The following is a 15,589-nucleotide window of genomic DNA, read 5'->3' as shown; positions in this document are numbered from 1 at the left end:
ATGTCAGTCCATACATATATGCTTGCTGTAATAAATTTTAGATTTCAGTAAAAGAGTGCTAATAGTGCCAAAATCGGATCCCAAGGCAATCAGATACTACCAAGACCAAAGCTGGCATCATGCAGGCATAGCATAAGCATATGACGGTCGATAAGCATGAATCCAACACCCAAGTATGTCATACAAACATCTGCCAGTGAGTAGGCACACCCCCCAGGCAATGGGGCAAAGTGTTCCTGCTACTACCAAAACTTGACACAAGTAGGTGTCAGTTCACAAAGATACGGATCCAAAACTGAGACTTAGCTCATAAGCATACAGTGAACCAAGACATATGATGTATCATCCCAAAAGGCAAGAAGTCCCAAAGTCTCAAGTGTCTGTAACTGCTCAATAGCATGTAACGACTCAATGCATAAAAGTACCACATGTTCAATGTCTGATAAGCATTCAAGAATGCTCCCACTGGCACAAAAGCCATATGTACAAGCTCAAGATCTCAAGCCAAGGCAAGACACAGTGCCAATGACATAAGTACAAGACAATACATCAATAGTACATCCCGAACATGAAGGTGGTAGAGCATCCGTATGTAGCATCCATAAGCATGTAAGACATCAAGTACATCCCAAGATACAACTCTGGCAAGCCAATAAATAGCTCAAGTAAGCTCCAAGAATCCAAGGTCAGAGCTCCAGTAGCAATAGGGTCCAAACAATGTACTAGCATGTAGTAATGGCATAGGCTAAGCATGTCAAGACCAGTCAGACATTAGCAACATACATGCCATAAGTGCATCCAAGAAAGAGCATCCAAATGCTTTGCAAAGTGATCTCAAGCTCAATCAATGATTCTGAATCAAAACCAAGCTCTATGTTGAGCCCAAGTGCATAGCCCGAAAAGCATAGGCATAAGTATACATGAGTAAAATGACTTCAGTCCAACTGTGTACAATAGTGATTTATGTTCAAAACTGAGAATTTCAGCACCAAAATCAGCTCCAAATGGTTGCCAAACAATAGGCATACATTTCCCTAACATCCGGGCATCAAACGGGACCAACCGGGCATCAAATGACAATGCCAAACAAGCTGTAGCATCAAATGTCAGTGTAACACTGTCATAAACTACATGTGGACTATTATGACAGTTCTAAAATAGTGTTAAATCAATCCAAATGCTATGCCAACACATCAACCATCAAAACCAAGCATCAAAGCATGTTCATATGCCCGAAATGGAGCCTTTCCAAGTGCCAATGGAGGGGGAGAGCTGCTGTTGTGATTGTCAATGCTGAAGACACATATGGGAGGGCTGTGTGATTCCGCCAACTATAAATGCTGGTCCTGGGGCTGCAAAAAATGGTGGCCAAGCTTCGGAGGGGTCCGATTAAAGCTAAGGAAGGCCTCAAACAAGCTCCAGCAAGTCTTGTTCAAAGGCAAGTGAGATATGAAGCAAGGGAGCTTCAATGGTGGATGACCCAATCTTGTTTACAAACTATGAGACCTGAGAACTGAAGTAAACCCTGAAGAAAATGATCAAATACCTCTGATGTAATGCACTGAAGGTGCCTAACAATGCCGGGAAGGTGCTCAGGAAGCCGGGGAGTGACGAGAGCTTGAAGGAGTCGGATATGGCTGTCGGGAAGGAGAATCAATGCAACTAGGGAGTCGATGGGATGCTGAGAATGCCACCAACCAAGCTCAAGAGTTGAAAAGCAAAGCTCTGATACTAGCTGAAAGTAGGGAGTCGATGGGATGCTGAGAAAGCCACGAACCAAGCTCAAGAGTCAGAAAGCAAAGCTTTGATACTAGTTGAAAGGGAGCGACGGATTGAAGGTTGGACTCGAGAGCTATGGCGGGGGAGCAAGAGCAAGAAAGGGAGAGACTAGAAATGGGAACTCCAACAGTCACAATGTGTGATCGGGCCTTTCTTTATTCAAACTGTCACTAAAAGAATAAAGAATAAAGTGATGGTGATGGGTGCCCGCCACCTGTAGTGTGCAGTGGCGATGACTGTCAGTGTAGTAATACACGGGTGGCTAGGCAGAGGCGCCTTTACCCCCAACACTTTGCTAAGGAGAGCAAATGCATATTCATGTAGACATCTGTGGAGTACTTGGGACACATTGTGAGCAAAAATGGTATACAGAGACTGACCCGAAAAAGGTGCAATGTGTTAAAGATTGGCCCACTCCTTCCACCACCACTTCTTTGCGTGGCTTCCTTGGTCTCTCTTCATTCTACAGACGCTTCATTAAGCATTATGCCACCATTGCAGCACCTTTGACTAATCGCTTGAAAAAAGAGTCATTCTTTTGGGATGCCACTGCGGATCATAGCTTCAAATAGTTAAAGGACGCACTTACTTCAACCCCCATCCTTGTTTGCCCTGACTTCTCTAATCTATTTACCATTCATTGTGATGCCACTGGCCGGGGTATTGGTGCAGTATTGTTGCAAGAGCATGGTGTGATTGCATTTGAAAGCTGTAAGCTTGATGAGAAGGAGATGCAAATGAATGTATATGACCAAGAGATGTTGGCCATCCTCCATGCCATCAAGAAATGGCACCACTATTTGTATAGCAGTCGCTTCCAAGTAAAAAGCGATCACCGAGTCCTCCAATACTTCTTGACTCAGTCTAATTTGACTCCTAAGCAAAGGTGATGGGTGGCAACCTTACAGAACTATGACTTTGACATTTCACACACGCGGGGCAAGGATAATATCGTGGCTGATTCTCTCTCTTGAATGTGGGCATGCAGAGTGTCCTCTATCTCAGAATTGCACAGTGATTGGGTTGACGAGCTCCAAGAGGCTTACTTGTTAGATGACCATTTCAGCCACACATTTTAGAAATTACAGCATGGGGTTATGGATCAAAACTCCCAATATCAGCTCAAGCATGGCCTTATTTGGTCCCATGGCAAGATTGTCATCCCGCACACTTTCCCCTTCACACAGAAGATCATGGAAGAAATGGATTCTTGCCCCATTGCTAGTCACTTGGGTGTTTTCAAAACGTATGACAGGATTGCCAAGGGCTTTCGTTGGAAAGGCTTATGGAGGGACGTCAAGGACTTTGTGACCAAATGTGTTCCATGCCAACAGAACAAGGATAGTACACTCAGGCCTACTGGCCTCTTGCAGCCTCTCCCTATCCCTGAAGGGAAATGGACTCACATCACAATGGACTTTATCACTGGCCTTCCTACGATTAAGAAAGGGTGGAATAGTATCTATGTGGTAGTTGATCACCTCACCAAAGCTGTTCACTTTATCCCCACCAAGATCCAATATACTGCCTCTCAGGTGGCCACTCAGTTTATGAAAAATGTCTTCAAGCTGCATGGCTTACCACGTCATAGTACATGATCGGGATGCAAAGTTTATGAGAAACTTTTGGCAGATAGTTTTTGTTGAGATATTGAGCTCCACTCGTGATGTGCCAGGGTGACAGTTGTGCATTTATATCACTGACTTGTTAGCTGCAAATGTAGTTGGTACACCACCCATGAATAATAGCTAGATGACAGCTATCCTTATCTACTCTAGTTTGTGGCTCAGTTAGTATGCCACCTTAGTTAGTTGAGTTTGGTTTGAGACCCGTATATAGGGTTCTTCTATTTCTCTGTACAAGTGTTTTTTTTGGCTTACACAACTAAGAAGAGGAAAACTGTTTTCAACCTCCACCTCTGTGTGTATTTTTCCATTGTGCAAGCAAGAAAGCTACAAGTGAGACTCCTTCCTTCTCTCCCACAATCTTGACATAGTATCAGAGCCTGGTTCGTGGTAAGGAGCTCAAGAAAGCAAACCAAGTTTGCGGTGTTCTGGTAAGAGGACCAGTATTGCTTTCATTTTTCGAGTTTGGGAGCAAGTCTATATAGGTAGCACAGCCGGAAAGTGCAAGAGTGTAGTGTCTCAGATTGAGACGCCCTTCGCGGTGTAGCAAGAGGGCATTATATGCTGCGGGCAAGGGCTTTAGCCCTTAGTTGCCCTGTTTTTTTGATTTGAGGCCATTTCGGGGCCTGTTTTGGAGGCAAAAGTTTTCCGCACGCACTCAAGAAAAGGCCCTGTTTTTTGCTGTGCGACCACTGTTCTACAGGTCGGTGAAAAGTTACCATAGAAATTGCATCGTATGCCTGTGCGCAGAGACATTGGGAGTTACAAAATCATCATTGTTGCCTACTGATGCAAAATCGTCACTAGGAAGTGACTGTGTGGTCAAATACCACTTTCGTCAGTTTTGCAGATTTGCCCTTGTGAGGCTGAAGCTGTGTTTTTTGCAGTGACAGAATTCTTTGCAATGTTTTGTAATGGCATCTAATTCTCTTTCACAGATTGTCACTGAAAAGCTTGACAAGAACAACTTCCAAGCATGGAAGTTTAGAATGACGAATTTCCTTATGGGAAAAGGATATTGGGAATTCGTTGCAAGAAATGAAGAAGAACCAGTTCTTCTTGATGTTCCCAATCAACAGCAAATGCAGGCATTTAAAGGATGGCATGAGAGCCAGAAAAGTTATGTACTGGCTGTCTATTAGTATTTCAGATTCTATGATTGTGCATATTCAGGATGCAAGTATGCCAAAGGAGGCATGGGATACTTTGTAAAAAATGTATAGCACAAATACGCAAGCCAGGAAAATGCAGCTCAAGCAAGAGTTGCACAATGTGCAAAGAGAAAGTATGAGCATCAATGACTACCACATGAAGGTGAAGAAGATTGCAGATGCACTTGCTTCCATTGGGTCACCAGTGGAAGATGATGATTTAGTTTTTGTAACCTTGAATGGTCTAGGAAAGGATTATGCACAGTTCCGAACATCGATTTCCATCCATGAAAGATTTCCCGATTTTGAGGAGTTGATTACACTTCTAATTTCTGAGGAGCAGAGAAATGGTGGTGCATCTTTTTTAGGAGGAACTTAAAAAAAAGCTGTCTTCTACTCAAATGCTGGAAGAGGTAGAGGCAGAGGTAGAGGAGGCCGATCTGGAGGCTGTGGTAGAAATCAGAACATGCAGCAAACTCAAGAAAACTAGTCCTATGGAGAAGGACGTGGTAACTCTAGAGGCAGGGGGAGCCAAGGAGGTCGTGGTGGATGGCAAAGAGGCCAAAATGCAAACAACAATGTTAAATGCTACTACTGTGGTAAAATGGGTCATATAGCTAAAGACTGTTGTAAAAAGCAGAATGACATCATGAATGGAAAATTGCAACAATGGAATTATGCATCTTCTAGTAGACAGGGCGATGACAGAAATGAGCACTTGTTTATGGTGCAGCACATGACCAATTCTGTGACAAGTGCAGAAGAAAGCAACGATGTGTGGTATGTTGACTTAGGTGCATCAAACCACATGACAAGTCATGCAGAATAGATGCAGGATGCAAGGAAAATGAAAAAACCAGGATTTGTGGAGACTGGTGATGATACTGCACATCCTATTGTGCAGATTGGAAAAATTCCTTTGTCTATGCAGGATGGCAAAAAGAAATACTTGTCGGATGTATTTCATGTCGCGAATATCACCAAGAACTTGGTTTCTGTTGGTCAAATGGTTGAGCAGGGCTTGCATGTCAGATTTAATTCTCATGGATGCTTTGTTGAGGATATGAAAAATAAAGGTCGCTTGATAGCAAAAGGAAAGAAGAAAGATAGAATGTTTACGTTGGATGCAGACATGCCTGAATTGAGTGCAACAATGTTTGCACATGGGACTGGTGTAGTTGTAGATATTGATATCTGGCATAAACGCATTGGTCATGTTAATGTACAACGACTTAAATCAATGCAAGCCCAAAATATTATTGTAGGATTGCCTAAATTCAAGGTTGCAGAAATGCATAAGATATATGAAGCCTGTCAACTTGGAAAACAGGCAAGGAAACCATTTCCTAGACATATTCAAGAGAGTAAGAAGCCATTGAAATTAATCCACTCTGATGTGTGGACTACTAAAACTGCATCTATTAGAGACTGTCATTATTTTGTCACTTTTATTGATGACTATAGCAGAAAAGTTTGGGTGTATTTTATAAAAAAGAAAAGTGAAGTGTTTGGGCATTTCAAAACTCTTAAAGCTATGGTTGAAAAAGAAACAAGCCTGCAAATAAGATGCCTAAGGTCAGATGGAGGGGGAGAGTACCTCTCAAATGAGTTTGCAAGGTTCCTGCAGGAGCATGGCATAAAGCAACAATATTCATGCAGTCATACCCCACAACAAAATGGAATTGTAGAAAGGAAAAATAGGCATATTGGAGAGGTATCTCGTGCCATGCTCAATGAAAAAGACTTGCCAGATTTTTACTGGGCTGAAGTAGTTGCTATAGCAATCTACATAATGAACATGACTCCCACTGCAGCAATACATGGGATGACTCTAGAGGAGAGGTATACTGGTAGGAAACCAGATATTTCTCATTTGAAGATTTTTGGTTGCATTGCCTATATTCATGTGCCAAATGAGTTGAGATCCAAGTTGGATCCAAAAGCTGAGAAGTGCATCTTTATTGGTTACTCTCTGCAGCAGAAAGGGTATAGATGCTATAACCCTTCTACTCGTAAGTTTACAGTGAGCAGAGATGCTGTTTTTGATGAGATGAGTAGCTAGTATAAACCAGTAAATGTGATTGATAATGTAGATGCACAAAATGGTAATGCTGCACAGAATTCACAGTAGCAGTCATAAGATATTAATGGACCTGGAGTGTCCTCTAGCAATGGTTCACATTCTTCGCCATAGACAGGTAGATTGAGATCAGGAGAATCTTCTCAAAGTAATGCAGATAGTGGTATGCAAGTATCATGAAAAGGAAAAGAGAAGGTAGATCAGCCCATGTTTGATGTGAATGCAGGTCACTCTTATGTGGATGGTGAATCTAGTGGCTTAGAGCAGAGCATTGATGATGAGTTGGGTATTCCTTCTATTGTTACACCTGGAGTAAGGAAGACCAGGGATGTTTTGAGAGCACCTGGGAGTGAACCTACTTTGCGCAGGTCTACCAAAGCTAAATACCCTGTGGATAGGCTGAAATATGATGGATTTACAGCCATTCACTATACCTATATGGTCAAAGTGATACAGGAACCGGAACCCCACTTCTTTTGAGCAAGCCATGGGAAAAGAAAAATGGGAGAAAGCCATGGATGAAGAAATGGATGCCTTGGAAGCAAATGCTACATGGGAATTGGTACCTTTGCCTAAAGATAAGAATGCAATTGGTTGTAAGTGGGTTTATAAGATGAAGTACAATGCAGATGGTTCTGTGAACAGATACAAGGCAAGATTAGTAGTCAAGGGGTATGCACAAACATATGGCATTGATTATGAAGAAACATTCAGTCCGGTTGCAAGGATGGCAACCGTAAGAGCAGTCATTGCTATGGCTGCATCAAAGGGGTAGTCTTTACATCAGATGGATGTAAAGAATGCCTTCTTGCATGGTGATTTGCAAGAAGAGGTCTATATGGAGCAGCCACCAGGTTATGTGCATGCTGTTCATCCTGAGTTTGTTTGCAGGTTGAAGAAAGCCTTGTATGGCTTGAAGCAAGCACCTAGAGCATGGTCTAACAAGATAGGACAGTATCTTGTCACTATTGGCTTTCAGATTTCCAAGGCAGATTTCTCACTTTATGTGAGAAAAATAGAGAAAGGTATTATGCTACTTGTCATTTATGTTCATGATTTGATTATGACAGGTGATAGTGATGAAGATATCCTTCATGTGAAAATGCTATTGAAGCAAAAGTTTGAGATGAAGGATTTGGGAGAGTTGGGTTATTTCTTGGGCATTGAGGTGATTAGATCACCAAGTGGGATATGGCTCTTGCAGAGGCAGTATGGATTGGACATGCTATCCAAATATGGGATGACAGGCTGTAAGCCTATTTCAGTTCCTTTGAAGCAGAATGTGAAGCTGAGTGCAGATGCAGGTGAGCTTCTCGAAGACCCTACTATGTACAGACGCATAGTAGGAAGTTTGATTTATATGACTATTACCAGGCTAGATTTGTGCTATGCTGTTGGATTGGTTAGTTAGTTTATGTAGGCTCCAAGGAAACCGCATTTGGATGCGGCTAGACATATACTCAGGTATGTGAAGTCCACATTGCAGTATGGACTATTTTATGAGACTGGGGTTCAGATACAGTTGCATGGATACACTGATGCTGATTGGGCTGGTAGTATTTCTGATAGACGATCTACCAGTGGATATATGTTCTCTTTTGGGAGTGCTGCAGTCACTTGGAGCAGCAAGAAATAGCCTACAGTTGCCTTGTCGAGCACAGAGGCTGAGTACAGGGGTGCAGCAATGGCTGCATGTGAGGTAGCTTGGTTGCATAAGCTACTTTATGATATGCATCAGCCTACAGATGGGCCAGTTGTCATTTATTGTGACAACATGAGTAGTATACACTTGGCAAATAACCCAGTCTATCATGCTAGAACAAAGCACATTGAGGTGCATTATCACTATGTGCGAGAGAGGGTTTTACTAGGTCTTATTGATCTAGTTTATGTCAGCACAGAGGATTAGGTAGCTGACATATTTACGAAGGCATTGGGCACAGAGAAGCTACGCAAGTTTAGAGACCTGCTTGGTGTTTAGGAATTAGGATTGAGCTCGAGGGGGAGTGTTGAGATATCGAGCTCCACTCGCGATGTGCCAGGGTGACCGTTGTGCATTTATGTCACTGACTTGTTAGCTGCAGATGCGGTTGGTACACCGCCCATGAGTAATAGTTAGATGACAACTATCCTTATCTACTCTAGTTCGTGGCTCAGTTAGTATGCCACCTTAGTTAGTTGAGTTTAGTTTGAGACCCATATATAGGGTTCTTCTATTTCTCTGTACAAGTGTTTTTTTTGGCTTACACAACTAAGAAGAGGAAAACTGTTTTCAGCCTCCACCTCTGTGTGTATTCCCCCATTGTGCAAGCAAGAAAGCTACAAGTGAGACTCCTTCCTTCTCTTCCACAATCTTGACAGTTTTCACCTCCATGGGGACCAAGATTGCTCCATTCACTGCATACCACCCTTAGACTGATGGCCAAACTGAGAGAGTAAACAAATGGCTTGAGACATATTTGAGGCACTTTTGCCATGATGTACAGCACAGTTAGGATACATGGCTTCACTTGGCTGAGTTTGTATATAATAACTCCAGACACTCTAGCATTGGAGTTTCCCCTTTTGAGGCCTTATACGGGCATAAGGTTCCCCTTCCTACAGTCTTGTTTACTGATAAGATCAACCCTCAGAGTCAAGCTAAATTGGATCGCATGCAAGCCTTACTTCAGCAATGCAAAATGAATCTTCAGAAGGCCCAAACACACATGAAACTCTATGCTGATGAAAAATGAAGGCACTTGGAATTCCAAGAGGGGGAATTGGTCCTTTTGAAAGTGCCTAAGTCCCGCTACTCAATTCTCAAAGAGGGCAGCGGTAACAAGCTAGCCCATCGCTTCTATGGCCCTTATCGAATCCTGAAGAGAGTTGGCGACTTGGCCCACCGCTTAGAACTCCCCTTTACCACTAAAATCCGCAATGTGTTTCATGTCAGTCAGTTGAAAACCTTTGTAGGCTTCTCAATGGACTATGTGGAAGAACTTCCCCCCATAGATGAAGAGGGCATCACTCAATATGTCCCTAAAGCAATCATTGGGCAGCGAGATAAGCACTTAGATCCCAATCCATCAAAGAATACCTCATCAAATGGTAAGGTCTACCCTTGGAAGAAGCCTCTTGGTGCCCAGGCACCATCCTCAATGAATTTCCCTACCTCTGTGAACCCCAACGGCTGGAAGACTAGCCGGTCATGCCCCAAACTGCCCACCCTCTGCCTGCAGACTGCACACTATTTTAGAATAGTTTTGTATTTACTCAAATCACATGCATGTGAATTCTACATAGGCTGAAAGTACTCGTCATAAGTTCCATTTCGACAAATGGCGCGCCCTATTTGGAGTAGCCTATCAAAAGTTATGACTAGTTTACTTCAGCAGACCGGTTTTGGACTGCATGTTGTCCCTAGTCTCTCCACACCTAATCTTCATTGTCAAAGGGCTCTGAGTAGTACTCTGCAACCCTCCCTTAGCCCACCCATCACTTCCCTCTATTTTTCCTTGTTTTTGAGGGCAAAAACCTTTCGAGTGGGGATGGATTGTAACAAGCAGGATACAAACCGACTAGGGTTTAGACACCTCGTCACATTGACCAGGGTATTTAAGGTGTAAGAGCCCCAGATTAGGGCAACCAGTTATTTTCAAGATCATACTCTTCACATTCATCTCTAGCTTCCATGGCTTCCTCCTCCCTTCTCTCCTCCCTTCTCTCTTTCTCTCTCTTCTTCTAGTCTTCTTTTCTCTTCTTCTTCTTCTCTTTCTCTCTCCTCAACTCTCCTTCTCTCTCCTCTCAGCTTCTTTCATTACATTGTGTTTCAGTGTGGCCAGTTAGAACACATTGTGCTATTCTTCTGAGAAGAGGAGTTGATCTGCCATCTCGAGTTCCTATCATGGCATAACATCTTACAATTAGCTCATTTGAGAGTACCTATTGCGAAAAAGAAAAATTTTAAGAGAAAATGGAATGGTGAGATGTTCTAGTAAGGGATGAAAGCTTTTTATGCTTCAAGCAATCCACACATTTCAAGCATGAATTCCATAAAAGAAAATTTTTAGTACAAGTTCCCTTTATATGTCCTTTTTTCTTGTGAACCTTTTTTGCTCGTGAAATTTGGTTGAAGTTTTGAAGTTCAAGTCACATTTTTATTTCCATCTTACCCCCTCCCCCTTGGTAATAATGAAATCCTTCCTAAGATTAGAGGATGAAGGGTTACGGGTGTTAAGCATCTGCTTGTTCTGATTTATTTCTTCATGAGGCAAGCATAGAACTATGGGTTATACTCTAAATGAGTATGATTATCCATATTTTGAGGCCTAATGCCTATGTGTGTAATGTAGGTCAAGACATTGGTTAGGAAGTCTCTAGAGTTCATCCTGCTGTGGCAACATGCAGTTTTTCCTCAGTCAGGAGTCAATCCAAATAGGGATGGGCCATAGCATATTCTTCTAAAGGTCATTAGTGCATGATGGCCAATACTCTGAATGAGGTAGGAGCCACATAGGTCGGATCATACTCAAAGTTTTGATTGCACATCTCTGCTCAGCACTGGTCATAATTTGGCAACTCACTTGTTCCCATTGGAGACAAAGAATATACCATTTTTGCAAAAAAGAAGAGTTGGACTCGTCTAACCGTTTCAGCTCTTCTAGTTCTTGGGTTGTTGCAAAGACTATACTCTTGCTATAGGAGGTGAGCAACCACTGTTTGAGGGCTTGCTCTCAAGAAATATCATTGACAATCAAGGCCCCAGCCACCTCGAGAATCTTGACGAACATGAACTCATATTCCTCCCAAGTTCATGTAAGGAGCGTACTTCCATTGCTAACGGCTAGTCGAGGAGACCTATAGCTTTTCGAAAATGTGGTGAAGGTAGTGTCCAACCTCTTGATGCAAGTGACAAGGTCATCCCTCATATTTGCGGCTAGGACTAAGGCCAAAGTAAGGATGTATCTTTGCTTATAGGAAGGTCTAAGGCTTGCCTGGAGGTTGGGGTTTGGTTGAGCTGGATAACTCCACTACTGATGCCTACCTCTTAGGCTATTCGTGGAGTGTTTGTTGGCTCCTTGTGCCATGGATTGGTCTTGTAGCTTAGTTGACATGTTGTTCTCTCTATTGTAGCAATTGGGATAGCAAAAGTGTCATCTTGTTGGGGGTAAAGGTGCCTCTACCTAGCCGCCCATGTATTACTACACTGGCAGTCACCGCCACTGCACACTGCAGGTGGCGGGTGCCCGTCACCGTCACTTTATTCTTTATTCTTTTAGTGACAGTTTGAATAAAGAAAGGCTCGGTCACACATTGTGACTGTTGGAGTTCCCATTTCTAGTCTCTCCCTTTCTTGCTCTTGCTCTCCCGCCATAGCTCTTGAGTCCAACCTTCGATCCGTCCCTCCATTTCAACTGGTATCAGACTTTGCTTTCCGACTCTTGAGCTTGGTTCGTGGCATTCTCAGTATCCCATCGATTCCCTACTTGCATTGGGTCTCCTTCCCGGTAGCCATATCTGACTCCTTCGAGGTCCCGTCACTCCTCGGCTTCCCGAGCACCTTCCCGGCATTGTTAGGCACCTTTAGGGCATTACATCAGAGGTATTTGATTATTTTCTTCAGAGTTTTACTTTAGTTCTTAGGTCTCACAGGTTGTAAACAAGTTGTGGGTAGCCATAGCTCACACCTCTTGGAGCTTCCTTCACCTAGATCTTGCTTCCAGCCTATCAAGGCTTGCTGAGGCTCGGTGTAAGCCTTCTTTGGCTCTCATTTGTGCCCCCTTTGGGCCCCATTGTTGACACGTGGGACAGCAGACCCCCCCAGCTAGCTCACGTTTTTTTTTGCGCCTGTTTTAAAATCTTGCCCAAAAATCATTGTTTTTGTCATATCTCGGGCATTCGAAACCTGATTCGGCAAGGTAAGAGTCTAAGTTGGGGTTTTGGCACGCTCTGGATGCGATGGTGATACCGGATTTGCCAAATTCTGATGACAGAATCTTCTGCAATAGATTTCAGGTCTGAGACATCATGTATTTGTATGCCTATGCTTGTTTGGGCATGACTATATAACCGGTTTGATGCCTATTGCATCCCGATTGATTGGGGGATTGAAGCTATATGTAATGCTATGATTTTGGTCTGATTTTGGGGCTGGAATATATATTTATAACAGTAAATGCATGCTGAATACTTTTGGGCTGAAGCTATCTTTCATGCTTTGACATATGCCTATTGGTTCCGGATGTATGTCTTGGGTTATGCTATGATGTATTGATCATCGAGGGATGACTTTGAGCTTGTCATTGAATCCGGATGCTTTTGGAAGATTGAGCTTATTTCAGCCCGCACTTATTGACATTGGTATATGCTTTGACAGTGATGCTTCTTGGGTTTATGCATAGCCATTGCCTACGGCTTGATGCTCATGTCACAGTTGATTACCCTATGCATACGTTGAGCTTGAGTGCTCATTGAAGCTCCACCTTGGATGCATTTTGGATTATTTAGAGTACTATTGGATGTTACTTGGCTTGTTAGAGTTTGAATTGGGATGTATTTGATGTCTTACATGCTTACGGATGCTACATGCAGATGCTCTACTGCCTATATGTTCAGGATGTACTATTGATATATTGTCTTGGACTTATGTCATTGGCACTGTGTCTTGCCTTGGCTTGAGATCTTAAGCTCGTACACATGACTTTTGTGCCAATGGAAGCATTCTTGAATGCTTATCAGATATTGAGCAGGCGGTAGTTTTATGCATTGAGCCGTTACATGCCATTGAGCAGTTACAGACACTTGAGACTTTGAGACTTCTTACCTTTTGGGATGATATATTATATGTCTTGGTTCACTGTATAGTTATGAGCTAAGTCTCAGTTTTGGATCTGTATCTTTGTGAACTGACACCTACTTGTGTCAAGTTTTGGTAGTGGTAGGAACACTTTGCCCCATTGACTGGGGGGTGTGCCTACTCACTGGTAGATGTTTGTATGACATACTTGGGTGTTGGATTCATGCTTATCGACCGTCATATGATTATGCTATGCCCACATGATGCTGGCTTTGGTCTTAGCAAAATCTGATTGCCTTGGGATCCGATTTTGGCACTGTTAGTACTCTTTTACTGAAATTTGAAATTTATTACAGCAAGCATATATATATGGTCTGATATGGATTTTTCATGCTGAAACACTCTGAAATGATGTACTTTCACTAGTACTTGGTGGGTAGCAGCTTTGGTTTCGCTTTCCTCACCATTTTTCCTCAATTTTGGTGATTTTTTTGTCATTTTCTGCAGTAAACAGCAAGCAGTTTTGAACTGTTTACAATCTTCCAGCCTGCATTATGGCAAGTTCGTCCACTGACCATGCTATTTTCAACATCATAAGCTTGATGGTACACATTACTCTTATTGAAAGAGCCAGATTTGGCAGGTGTTGGTGTAGAAATCGTAGATCAAACCTTTGAGGTTAAGCGGGCATCCGCCTGTAACTATGCTAGATGATGAATGGCTTGAGCTTGATGAGTTATGCAAGTCCACTATTATATTGTCTCTCATAGAACATGTTCATTATAATTTCTTTGAGGAAGAACAGAGTGCATGGCAGTTGTGGGAAAAGATAAAAAATCTCTATGATAAGAAAAGTCCAGCGAGTTAGATGTATTGGCTGAAGCAGCTTATGGATCTGCACATGAAGGAGAATGTGACTATGTCTGCTCACTTGAGCCAGTTTCATGCTATACTCAAGAACTTGACTTCACACGACATCACTTTTGCAGAGGATGTCACTTCTCTTTTCTTGCTTGGTACTCTTAATGAGTCATGGGATGTATTCCGCACTGCATTATATGCCTCTACTGCTATCTTGAAATTATCTGATGTTGAGAGTGCTCTTCTGTAGGAAGAGGTTAATCATAAGAATTTGAATGCCTCTCGTGTGTCGCATACTATGACAGTTAGAGGCAAGAATGATGGATATGGAAAGCATGGCAGTGGCAGTGGCCATGGACGAGATTCTTAAAAATCTCGGTCCAAGTCTCGTGGGAAGTCACGTAGCAAATCTCGTGGCAGGAATGCAGATGTTACTTGTCACCATTGTGGGAAAAAGGGCTATATTAGGCCACAATGCCATGAATTGGGCAATGAAAGGCGCAAAGATAAGGGGGAAGACAAAGTGCAAGATAAGTCTTCTAATCGCAGCATAGTGCCTGCAAAGTCTAGTGTTAAAATTGAAGAGATCAATGTTATGTAACCTGAGGATGTTGATGATGATGATTATATCCTTGCAACTTCTTCTAGTGCTTCGCAGATGATAGAGATACACTCTATGTATGCATAGTGTTGGCTCTTGGACTCAGGTGCATCCTTTCATGTGACACCTTATTGCCGAGAGTGGTTTCATTCATACTGTACTATTTCGGGTATTGTGCGCTTGGGTGATGACATCTCTCTTGATATTGTGGGCATTGGTGATGTTAGGCTGCAGTTTCCTTCTGGCAGTAATTTTGTTATGCATGATGTACGTCATGTACCTACTTTGGCATGCAGTCTCATGTTAGCTGGTAGACAGCTTGATGACCAGGTTATCATGTATCTTTTGGAGACTCTGCATGGAAGATCACTCGTGGCAGACTTGTGATTGTGAGAGGTGCCAAGGCTGGCAGTCTCTACCCCTTAATTGTATCAGCTTCTTTTCTTGATCATGTTTTGTCTGTGGGTTCTATCCCACATGTATCTCTTTGGCATGCCCGTTTGGGCCATATGTCTTTGAAGGGAATGAAAATGCTTTCTGGTTTGTAGTACTTACCACCCCTTGATTATGCATGTTTTGATTCATGTGAGCATTGTCTTTATGGCAAGCAGACTAGGTCTACGCATAAGAAGTCTGGTAGGCCACGCATGAGTGAGCCCTTGGCATTGGTACATTCGGATGTCTGTGGACCCATGCCTTGTCAGTCTATGGGTG

The sequence above is a fragment of the Lygodium microphyllum genome, chromosome 14 (assembly GCF_053477565.2).
Source record: "Lygodium microphyllum isolate KBCC chromosome 14, Lygodium_microphyllum_v1.1.10, whole genome shotgun sequence".
NCBI classification, from domain to species: Eukaryota; Viridiplantae; Streptophyta; class Polypodiopsida; order Schizaeales; family Lygodiaceae; genus Lygodium; species Lygodium microphyllum.
The sequence above is the reverse complement of the archived record's forward strand: the minus strand, read 5'-3'. Positions refer to the sequence as shown.